This window comes from Rhinolophus sinicus, chromosome X (genome assembly GCF_036562045.2).
Source record: "Rhinolophus sinicus isolate RSC01 chromosome X, ASM3656204v1, whole genome shotgun sequence".
NCBI classification, from domain to species: Eukaryota; Metazoa; Chordata; class Mammalia; order Chiroptera; family Rhinolophidae; genus Rhinolophus; species Rhinolophus sinicus.
Window position 1 is genome coordinate 109,229,382 of NC_133768.1, and position 12,200 is coordinate 109,241,581.

Below are 12,200 nucleotides of genomic sequence, written 5' to 3' on the forward strand. Positions count from 1 at the left end.
TAACTACCAGAGTCTTATTTATCTGAGAAAAACACCTTTCGGTCATTCTAACCCAGAATACAGAACATAGAGGGGCTTCCAGTGGGGATCAACTCTATCCACAAAGAACCTGATTTGCTAATCTTGTGAATTATCACAATACTTAGGTAAAAGTAGGCTGATTACTCTCCTATTTTCAGGTGAGAAGGCCAAAGCACGTATCAGGCAAAGGTAGCAAGTCAAGAAGTGAGAACTCAGTGGGTACCTGTCTCATTTTTCCACATGGACCCTACAGTATTGTCTCAAGAAGAGCAAGCAGCCACACGGACTTCCAGACCTCCATTCCAGAATGTTCAGGATACGAACATTCTTGTTGATTTTGTTTTTTATTCAATTGGGGAATATTGGGGAACAGTGTGTTTCTCCAGGGCCCATCAGCTCCAAGTCGTTGTCCTTCAATCTAGCTGTGGAGGGTGCAGCTCAGCTCCAAGTCCAGTCACTGTTTTCAGTCTTTAGTTGCAGGGGGTGCAGCCCATCATCCCATGTGGGAATTGAACCGGCAACCTTGTTGTTGAGAGCTCGCGCTCCAACCAACTGAGCCATCCAGCCGCCCCTCCGGAAGCTCAGTGGCAGCTCGTTCTCTTCAATCTAGTTGTGGAGGGTGCAGCTCATTGGCCCATGTGAGAATTGAACCAGCAACACTGTTGGCTCATGCTCTCACCAACTGAGCCATCTGGCTGCCCCTAACATTCTTCTTTCGGTGTTTCTTTGGTATACTTCTATTTACTATAGTGAAATCTGCCTATAGTACTATACTGGGTTGAAGAGTGTCCCTCAAAATTCATGTCCATCCAGAGCATGTGAATTTGACCTTCTTTGGAAACGGGGTCTTTGCAGATATAATCAAATTAAAATGTGGTCATATTGGATTAGTGTGGCCCCTAATTCAATGACTTGTATTCTTATAAGAAGAGAGAAATTTGGACACAGACACAGGGAAGAACTCCATATGAAGACAGAGGCAAAGACTGGAGTGATACAATTGCCAGCCAATGAATGCCAAGGGCTGCAGCCACCACCAGAAACTGGAAGACACAAGGATTCTACCCAGTGTCTAAGAGGGAGCAAGGGAACAAAGCTCTACCAACATCCTGATTTTGGACCTCCAGAACTGTGAGAAAATAAATTTTTGTTGTTTTAAGTTATCCAGTTTATAGTACTTTGTTATAGCAGCCCTAGGAAACCAATACCAGCACACATTAGGTAATGACCTAAGCATTCAAGAGTCAGTAGAGTAAATAGGGTTAATCCAGTAAAACTTCCTGGAACTGTGAGCTTAAGAGAATGTTCTAAATGTAGGACGAACACAGCTTGGGAAGGAGAAGGACAGGAGACAAAGGACATTCAACCAGAATACTGAATTCCTCCCCAGCCAGGCGATAACAAGGCATTTGCACATGCATGCACGAAGCAGTATGTGTGGAACCACAGAGGTGAATCCTTTATCAGAGCTGCTGAGCACAATGAGATAATACTTCACACCTATGGTGAAGGCAAAAATTAGAAAGATGGATAAAACTGAGATTTGGAAAGGATGTAGGAATTTAGGATACTCATGGGCTTTGCTAATGGGAGGATGAACCGGCATAGCCATTGTACAAACAACCTGGCAGCACTTGGGTGAATTCGCATGGAGGTACCTAATTACCAAAAGTCCCACAGCCCCGATCCTGAGCACATAGCCCAGAGATGGTGTCGCACAGGGCTTGCAGGTACACGGAAGAGGATGTTTGCTGTGGCATGGACTGCTGGGTGGGGAATTGGAGACAACTTGGATGGGTGTCCATGACTGGCAGAGCATTAAGGTACAACATGGTGGGCGCTTATAGAGAAATATTCATACCCTAAGGCAGCTGGAGGAAACAAACCCAATGTAACAACATGGAGAGATCTTGAAAGCATGGTATTGAATGTGAACAATAAGAAACAGCCACAGTACAATTCATGCAAATCACATTCACTCTACATATTTCACAGGGATGTACATATTTAATGACACATATCAAGAACAAGTGCTTAATGAGGAGAGGTGAAAGATAATGCGGATGGGGGGGTGAAGGAGAATAGAAACTAATATAAAACAAAATGAAAGAGGGGCCTTCCAAGCTGCCGCAGTGACAGTGGGCCAGTACCCAGGAGTGAGATAAACTCCATTCTCCACAGGAGAGAGCTGAGAGAGCAAGACTAACAAGGCCAAGAAGACCTCGGCCCATCACACTGGCTAATGCAGATGAGGTCCTCAGGAAATGGCACCTCTCCCCCCCCCCAGCAGTAACACACTTCTCCCTGTGCGTACTTGGAAACAGAATCACTAGGTAACCTTGAACTCCATCAGATGCAACAGCAACAGAAAAAAAGAAGATGAAACTTATACTGAAGTTTGCATAGTAGTGTTTTTAAGAACTCAATTTAGGAAATCAACAATTCAGGCTATGGAGAACCCAAAAGCGTTGACTTGGGATTTGAATTCCAGAACTCCAGTCTTGGGATTCTTGACCATTCAGCCCAGTTCATTTTCAGATGCAAAATGCCAGGTAGGGGATGGGATCTTAGAACAGAAAAGAGATAGTAGGGAAAACTAAGGAAATCTGAATAAAGCTTGGACTTTCCTAATAGTGTATAGACAGTTGTTCACTAATTGTGACAAATGTAAGATGTTAATAGGAGAAACTGGGTGTCGGGCATATGGGAACTCTATGCAGTATCTTTGAAATTTTTCTGTAAATCAAAATCTGGTCTAAATTTTTATTTATTTATTTTTTTGGTGCTGGTAGTTTTTTTTTAGTTTTTTTTTTTAGTTTTTTTTTTTTTTTTAGTTTCAGGCGTACAAAGCAACATAATAGACATTTACACCCCTCACAAAGGGATAACCCCCTCCCCCAAGCTCCTACCCCTCTGACATCTTATATAACTGTTAGAATACCAGTGACTTAAAGTTTTTTTTGTGTTTTTTTTTTAAGTTCAGACAGGTCCCTGGATCTACTTCATCCTACCTCTCAGCGGCTTCCTATGGAGCTTTCGTTCCTTTGAATAGAGGCCATGGCAGTGTCTGTGTCAAGCAGGATCTAAGCTATTGCAGACATTTTAGACTTTGCCTCCACTACACAGATTACACAGGTAATTCAGCCAGACTCCTGGCCTCATCTCCAGCCTTGTTTCTGGCGATCAGTAGCTCTGATTTTGCTCAGAGAGGGAGAGCCTGCCCTGCCCTGACCTCAGGCAGTTAAGTTGAAATAGGATTTTTTCCCCTCTATGTTTCTCCTAACTAAGAGCAGTAATTACCGTGTTTCCCTGAAAATAAGACCGGGTCTTATATTAATTTTTGCTCCAAAAAAACGCATTAGGGCGTATTTTCAGGGGATGTCCTATTTTTTCATGTACAACAATCTACATTTATTCAAATACAGTCACGTCATCTTCTCTGGAACATCGTCATAAAGTACTAAATGCGTCCGTCTGGCTGACGATCTTAACTGGGGCTGCCTTTAGGGGTACGTCTTATTTTCAGGGAAACATGGTAAAAACATCCAGGACTTTTTTGGAACTGTTGACAAAGAGAAGCTTTCTTCCTGGGGGCATGCTAAGATGGTAAACTGTTATCTTAAGCTACCTGTGGCTGCTTTGCCAAGAACATGCCAAAGAATAAAGCCCACTTAGAGAAAAGCAAAACTGTGAGATGGAAAGAGATAGTCAAGGTGACATCATTTAAGAGCCTGATCTATGTATACCAGATACTAGCACTGGGCTTTTCAGGTACATAAGCCAATAAATTGCCTTATTTCCCACATACATACATACATACATACAACTACAAGAGAGACACTGCTGCCAGAGGGAGGGGGTACAATTTGGCAGTATCAAAATCTGAAACCCAAATCCTGTCACTTTGCAAGTCTACTTCTCAGCATCCACCTTGCACATGTGCACAGGGAGACCTGTACAAGGATGCCTGTTGCAGCACTGCTGCACAGAAAACCTGGAAACAGCTCAAATGACTATGAATGGAGACATCCCTCCATCAGATCAGGTTCAGTGATAATGTGGATATAAACCAGTGGAGTATATGAATGACAGATCTGCATGAAAAGATCCTCAGAATATAATACGGCTGGGGCTGCTGGATGGTTCAGTTGGTTAGAGCGCGAGCTCTCAACAACAATGTTGCTGGTTCAGTTCCTGTGTGGGACCGTGGAGCTGGGCTGTGCCCTCCACGGCTAGATTGAGGGACAACGACTTGGAGCTGATGTGCCCTGGAGAAACACACTGTTCCCCAATATTCCCCAATAAAATGTAAAAAAAACAACATAATATGACTGAGTGGGATAATGATGCATAGAGTATGACAGCATTCATGTAAATATGTAAAAAGACCCATACATCAATAGATGAACGCTCAAATTTTTTTGTTGTGTCTATTATTTTTCTTTTTAAAATTTTATTAAGTTTATTGGGGTGCCATTAATAAAATGATATAGGTTTCAAGTGTACAATTCTATATCATCTATATACTGCATTGTGTGCTCACCACCCAGAGTCAGTTCTCCTTCCATCACCAGATATGTGACCCCTTTACCCTCTTCTGCCACACCCCTCCCCCATTACTCTCTGGTGACCACTAAACTGTTGTCTGTGTCTATAAATTTTTGCTTGTCTTGTTCATTTGTTGCTTTCAGTTTTACGTCCCACATGAGTGAAGTCATGTGGTTCTTGACTTTCTGTCTGACTCATTTCACTTAGCAGGATATCATACTAACGAAATGTTATTTAGTCATGAAAAGGAATGAGGTACTGATACATGCTACAACAGAGATGGACCTTGAAAACAAGCTAACTGAAAGAAGCGGAACCCCAAAGTCCACATATTGTATGATTCCAGTCATATGGAATGTCCAGAACAGAAAAGCAGATTTGATACAGAAAGCAGATTAGTGGTTGCCAGGGGCTGGGGGGGGGGGGTTCTGATTGGGGTGATGAAAATATTGCGGAATTAGACAGTGGAGACAGTTCTACAACATTATGAATACACTAAAAAAACCCCACTGAATTGTACACTTTAAAGGGTCAATTACATGGTATGTGACTTATATATAAAAGAAAAAGATATGATGACATGGGTGAACTTCAGCAATGAAACTGGGAATACAGAGGTAGATTTCTGAGGGGCAGTCAAGAGGATGCAGTGACAGATGTGATTTGGGAACAGGGAAGAGAGAGTGAAAGGGCAAGGTGATTAATGATAGTGTTTGGAAGTTCCCTGTAATGCATTACACTAGCTCCCTGGGGAGCTGAGAAGCATTAAGGAAGCGTTTTCCTGTATATATCAGGTCATTGCCAGTGAACCTGACCCAGACCTAGAGGCTAGCTTTTGGGGCTTTGCTTGGGGTAGTCTTCAGAAGAGGCACATGGACCTGCCAGTCTAGGCACCCATCTTTGGAGCTGCACTGTCTTTGACACAGAGGTCCTCTGCAGTAGCCAAGGAGCCAGCAGCTCTCACCTCCTACTGTGATCACCCGGTAGGTCCCAGATTCCAGCCCTGAGCTTCCCTCATCTTTGTAACTAACACTGACCAGAGGCACAGCTAATCTCACAGCAGCCACACCTACTAGATCAGAAAGGGAAAGGCAGCCCAACCAAAGGGACGGGAGCTAATCTGCAAATCATGTATCCCCTTTGCAGGGACATAAGACTGAAGGCCTCAGCTAAGGGCCTGCTGGGAACGGGATCAAAGGCAAACTGCTGGGCCAAGTGCATCCAAACCCAGCTCAGCTGCTTACTAGCCCCATCACCTCGGACACGTTTGCACCTCTCCCAGAGCCTGTTTTCTCCTTTAGGAGACTAACTGCTATACTTCCCAAGGCTACTGGGAGGCCAAAGTGAGATCCTGGATGTGGAGGTGTCTGCCCCGTGCAGGGGCACTGGATCCAGTAATGGTATCCTCCCCCACCTCTACCAGCTCCTTTCCTGCGTAGCCTGGGAAATGGCCAAGTCTCCCCAGCCCCTGCTGCCCCTCAGCTACTGCCCTCTCTATTCCTCACCACCCCCAGGCAGGAGCTATGGGGAACTCCAGGCCTCACTCCACCACCTGCTGCAGTCTGGCTTCACGCACCACTCCCAAAAACCATTCTCGGGAACGTAAGCTGGAACACGAGACGGGCTTCTCTTTCTTCTGATTTTCCTTCCACCTCTCTGGCCATCCCCTCCCTGGCTCCTGGTGGACATCTTTTCCTTAGCCTCAAACTATGTTGTTAGCCCTACCTGCTTTCCTTCCGCCCTCCCTTCCCTCTTTCTTCCTCCTTCCCCTCTCACTTGCCCCTCCCTCCCTCTCTTCCTTTCTGACCCCACTCCCTGGGTGATGTACCCAGGACCGTGACTTGGTTTTCTTCTCATGCTGAGACCTCCTGAGTCATGTCTCCAGTCCTAGCCTAGGCCACACCGTCGTCTCTCTCCTGTGAGCACAGCTACTCCCAAGACTCAGTTTCCTCTTCGATTTACTGGAGCGGACAATCCCTATACATCCTGGAGTTATTGAAGCAGCCCAGTACCTGGCACACAGTAGGTGCTTAGTATTGGTAGGGTCTCTGACTCCAAAGCTCATACACAGTGGGCTGTGTGACCCTCTGCACTTCCTTAACCCCTCTATCCCTCTCTTTCGCCATCTCTTAAGTCAGGAGAGTGGCCCGGCTCTGCTTTCTTCACGAAGCATACATTTGGGTATAAAAAGCAGACAGCACATGCAGAAGTACTTGCCAAGTAAAGGGGCTCTGACACACAACGTATGCTCAAATGGTATCATTCCATCCATACTGGCAGGTGATTCCACTGGCCTAGCACTGTTCCCGCGCATCCTTGCCAAGTCCACCCCCCAACTTCTCTTCTGATGGGGAAGCTAGGCAGCCTTCCCTCTGAGGTTTGCTACTATGGCTGAAAGGCTCTGGAAGAAGCTGGTCTAGGCACTGTGCTAGATGTTCTACATCACCCATCATGCCCCAGATGCTTTCATGAATACCTCTGCCAAGTGGGTCTTATCCAAGTCCTTGCTGGGGGGTGACTAAACTGAGAGAGGTAGAGTCACCACACCCTGGGATAACTCCGGAGGCCCTTACTGGCTCACCAGGCTGCGTCTGTGCAGAGCTAAAAGCAAACATTCTCCTTTCCATCTCCAGATTAGGTTCCCCAAAATCATAACCATCTGAGTAAGAGGAAACCACCAGGTAGTGTGGCTCAGGCTGGAAATTTGGGCATTATGTTACCCTTGACTCCTTCCCCTCACCACCGACATCCAAGCTATCCATGAAGGCAGTCAATTCAACTGAAAAATCTCAGGTCCAGCCATTTCTTACATGCCCACTGCCACCACCCTGGTCCTTGAACTAACCACTTCTGTACATACCTTGTTCTATAGTTAATTGCCATTTTGTTTTTTTATCTCATATCTGTCTGTAATCCTAATGTCTTCTTCATGTGTATTGTCATGCCTTCTCCAGCAGGTTTCTTCTGGATCTTCCCAAGGTACTCCAATAGAACACACCCTTTCAAGTGCCCTGAATCTCTACCAGCACACAGACAGCCAATCACAAGGTGGCATGTGCTCGTCACTGTCGCCAGCCTAGACCTCTCTTGAGGTCCTCTCTTTGCCTTCCTCAATAAAGAGCTGTTTTATAAGCTTTGCACTAAACACAGAGGAAAATAATCAGACTCCCTCTTGAAATGTTTTCTTTAAAACTTACTCTCCATATAAGCAAGTAGGTTTAAAAGAGAAAAACCTTTCAAATATATTTGTATCTTGGCCTTTGTAAAAATGGGAGGGAAAGAAGAGAAGGGATGGTTGAGAAGGTTGTTCTCATTCCCACCGCTGGCGAGGCATTTGATTTCATAAGTATTAATCAAAATCACTCTTGATTATAGCAAAAACAACCTTTGCTATAATTTTAATGCAATTAACTGGAATATATGGTAATTCTGAGCAATCTTGTTCTTGAGATTAAAGAACAGCCTGCCAGGAAACATACGAATAAAGCTTTAAGATCAAAATTTGCATAATTAGGTTTCTTCCCCATTCTATTCACCCCCACCCCCAGCTTCTCTGGCTGCGAGAAGTTCTGTTGAAAGGAGACGTTTCCGCAGGCCTACCACCTGGACTGGCCCCCTGCGCTTCCCTCCCAGGCAGGAATATTCCTTTCTGAAAGCATGTTCATGTTTCTATAATGCATCCCTGATAGCCTAAAAGACAGCCAAAGACAGGTGGACAAATTACAGAGTATAGTGGTTTTGAGCCACACTTTCAGAGGCAGGAACAAAAAAGGAGTAGCAATGCCTTCTTGGATTTGCTTCTTAGCAGTTTAGTACCACGCAAATTTCTCCACCCTGCTCTGCAAATGTATCATACTCTATTCTCAAAAAGATAACCTAAGCAATACATCAAACCCCCAAACTACAGGTTTTGCTTATGAAACATGTTTTAATTCCTGGTCACAATGGATGTCCTTGTCACATACTACCCCAGCCCAGGCGTATCTGCCACCAGAAAGCCCCCATCTATTACACTCCTCTAACTGGGGCTATGACAGCCAGAGCCACTGCCTCACCCCACTTCACCCCCTTCTTCCCAGTCCCTAACCCTCTGGCGAGAGCCAGCTTTGCTCTAAGACAGAAGAAAAAGCTTCAAACAGTTATTTTCCTGGGGCTGTGACAAGTGAGACTATGCACACATACCCCCGAGAAAGGGAGAAATGCAAGGCGTGATGGTACCTACCAATGGCACATGTGACATGCAGGCTGGGAGCTGAGTATTCCCGGGACCGAGTGAAACAATTCCCACCACTCACCTTCTACCCTTTGTCTTATACAGTATTTCCATTCAGTCCCACCCATGAAAAGATCTTTAAGTTTTAAAATCACGGAAAATGTCCACAGTCGCATTTCCCCTTAAATAAGTTATTCTTGGACATGCAGTCAAGTTTAGGCTGAAAGGTTAATATTCCTTTATAGGAAGGTTTGCAGGAAACAGAACTCATCATTTTTGTTCTTTGCTGCTTTGAAAACAAATACAGAAAAGAAGACAAAACAGAACAGTTGGTGTGTTTTTCTTTGTGTGTTTGGTTTTTTTGTTTTGTGGTGTTTTTTTTTACAGAGTCCTTCAAGATGAAATACCACTAGAGACTACTCAGATAACTAAAAATCTGCCCTGACCTCCTGAGCCCGACGGTGGACCAAGCACGTTTATATCCCGTCTCTGAAAACCCCTGGGAGATCATCTGAAAAGGCGCACACGAGTGGGTACATTCGGAAAACCCCCGGGAGCAGGAAGGAGTGGGGATGAGATCGGCAATCCGAAGTGCCAGAAGAACAAAGGTGGATAAGATCAGAGTAACAGACAAATCAAAGTCAAAGGAGCTGAGTGCCAGTAAATGTTGGAGAAAATGCGGGAGAACTGGAGTGCTCACACACTGCTGGTGGGAGTGGAAAATGGCACAACCACTTTGGGACACTCTACCAGGCTCTTAAAAAGTTAAACATATTTATATCCTGTGAGTCAGCAATTCCACTCCTAGGTCTCCATCCAAGACAACTGAAGACACGTCCACAAATAGCCTTGTCTACAAAGGTGTACAGTAGCTTGATTTGTGCAAAACCGGAAACCCAAATGTCAGTGAACAGGAGAATGGATAAACTGATATATCCATACAATGGAAAACTGCTGAGCAATAAAAAAGGGAGTGCTGATACGTCCTCTAACATTGATGAAGACTTCATGCTGCAGGAAAAAAGCCAGACACACAAGTAAACACGGTTGGGTTTCTTTCCATGAAATTCTAGAAGAAATAAAACTATCCTATGGTGTAAAAACGAGATCAGTGGTTGCTTGGGGGGCCGGGGGAGGCTGGAAAGTGATGTAAGGGAACTCTCTGGGGTCATAACAATGGTCTGTCTTGATACTATGTTTCCCCAAAACTAAGATCTAACCGGAAAATAAGCCCTAGCATGATTTCTCAGAATGACATCCCCTGAACATAAGCCCTAAGGCGTCTTTTGGAGCCAAAATTAATATAAGACCCAGTTTTATTTTCGGAGAAACACAGTATGCATTCCAAGCTAAGAATCTTACTATCTTAGCACTTAACTACTATCTAAGTATGTAAATTATACCTCAATAAAGATACTTAATAACTATACTAGAAGTGAAGAAAAATTTAAATAATAGTGAAGAACACAAAAGCAGACCTGAACAAACTAGGTTGTGGATAGGAAGACACAATATCATAAAGATGTCAATTCTCCCTAATTTCTAAATATGACATGCTTCCAACAAAAAGTGTAACAAGGCAAAATATGGGAAGGAGCCAAACTCAGGAGCATATCCCCTGTGCACGAAGGAGGTGTGGAGGCTGAATGGAAGATTCCCTTACCCCCTTCTCAAGTCAGTGTTGGGGGAGGCAGACAGTGGGAAGGGGGAGGGGGAGGAGCCTAGAAACTGCATGCAGACCTGCGCTCCTCTCAGCCTCCTATACAGCCCTGTCTCCTCACCGCAGAGAAGCTCGACATCTCCCCTCTAAAGAAAGTGAGCAAGCTGGCAAGGAGGAGCTGGCAGCCCAAGCAGGCCTTGGACCTAGAAGAGGCTCGTTCTGGCCAGCCCCAGCCTGCTCACTAGCTGGCTCACCACCCACAACCCCAATATGCAGTGTTTCCATCCTCCCAGACTGCAGCCCACCTCCCAGCCCAGGGAGAGGAAATCCCAGCTGGGTGTCCACTGAGGAACACAAGCAGACACAGAGGATCAGCAGACACTGGGGGGAACCAGCAACCTCTATTCATTCATCCCACAAATAGCTACTGATCAGCATGACGAGGTGCCCAGCTCTGATCTCAGCCCTGGGAAACATACACCAACAAGGCAGCTCCAAGTGGTGCCTTCACCAAGCAGAATTCTAGTGGGACTGGTTTATCCATGCAACAAAATATTATTTGGCCACAAAAAGGAATTAAGTTCTGACACATGCTCCAACCTGGATGAGCCTTGAAAACACAATGCTGAGTGAAAGAAGCCAGACAGACACAAAAGGCCACATACTACATGATTCCATTTCTATGAAACATGCAGAATAGGTCAATGCAGAGAGACAGAGAGCTGATGAGCGGTTGCCAGGGCTTGGGGGGAGGGGAGAGTGAACTGACTGTTTAATGGGTACAAGCTTTCCTGTGGGGATGATGAAAATGTCTTGCAACTAGACAGAAGTGATGATCACACAACTTTGTGAATGTCCTACATGCCAGTGAATTGTACTCTTTAAAAGGATGAATTTTATGGTATGTCAACTTTATGTCAATTTTTGTAAGCCATAAAAAAGAAAGAAAACTGCATTTCAAGATGATATATTCACAGGGAAGCCAGTGTATAAGTGATCCAAGTCAGTGACTGCAGGGAGCTAGGCTGGAATCTGACTGCTCTTGCTCCCATCTCAAACTAGGGCTGGCCTCCATAACAGGGAGTCAGCAATGCCCTGGGTGTGATGAGGAGGGGAGAGAGGGCAGATGTCTTGCTCACTATAAATACACCTGGCCCCTCACCAGGCTCTGAGACTGATTGCCCAATCACGAAACAGGGTGTACTTCCAGAACCCAGAGTGATCTGCTTGAACAAAGCAGAAGTGTTCTGACCGGGCTCCTTGTGATTCCAATTTCTGCAAACCCAATCCTATTTTCAATGACCCAAGTAGCTTTCATTTAAAGGAAATCCTTCAGTAAATGCTTTTCATAGGATTATGGAACCAGAAAGTTAGCACGGGATTATTCAGTCACCACACACTGAAGACTTACCAGGTACCAGGGACTAGGGGGGAGAGAAAGATGAGAAAAACAGAGTTCTTGACCTCAGTCCAGTGGCAGAGACATTTAAATAAATGAGGTGATGGCAGCTTCACGTGCCAAGTGCTATGCGTCTTGGCAGCAGTCACTAGCTCCGCCTGGCAGGATTTAGGGAGCCGGTGGCAGTTGAGCTAGTGGTCCAGGAAGGTGAACAGACATTCTCTGGGAGCATAGAGAGAGGACCTTGGGCAGAAGAAACCCTCTGAGTCAAGCCTTAAAGGTGCAGGAACCCACCTGCCATTCTCAGAGAGAAAGGAGGCACCATGAAGAGGGAGAGATCAGGATGGCTAGAACACAGT

The 12,200-nt window shown here is 45.2% G+C and overlaps 1 protein-coding gene across 2 annotated transcripts in view; it reads right to left on the reverse strand.

Annotated features, from left to right (window-relative positions):
* Positions 1-12,200, reverse strand: part of CD99L2 (CD99 molecule like 2) — an 89,778-nt gene that overhangs the window by 60,331 nt on the left and 17,247 nt on the right. The gene's annotated exons all lie outside the window — the stretch shown is intronic.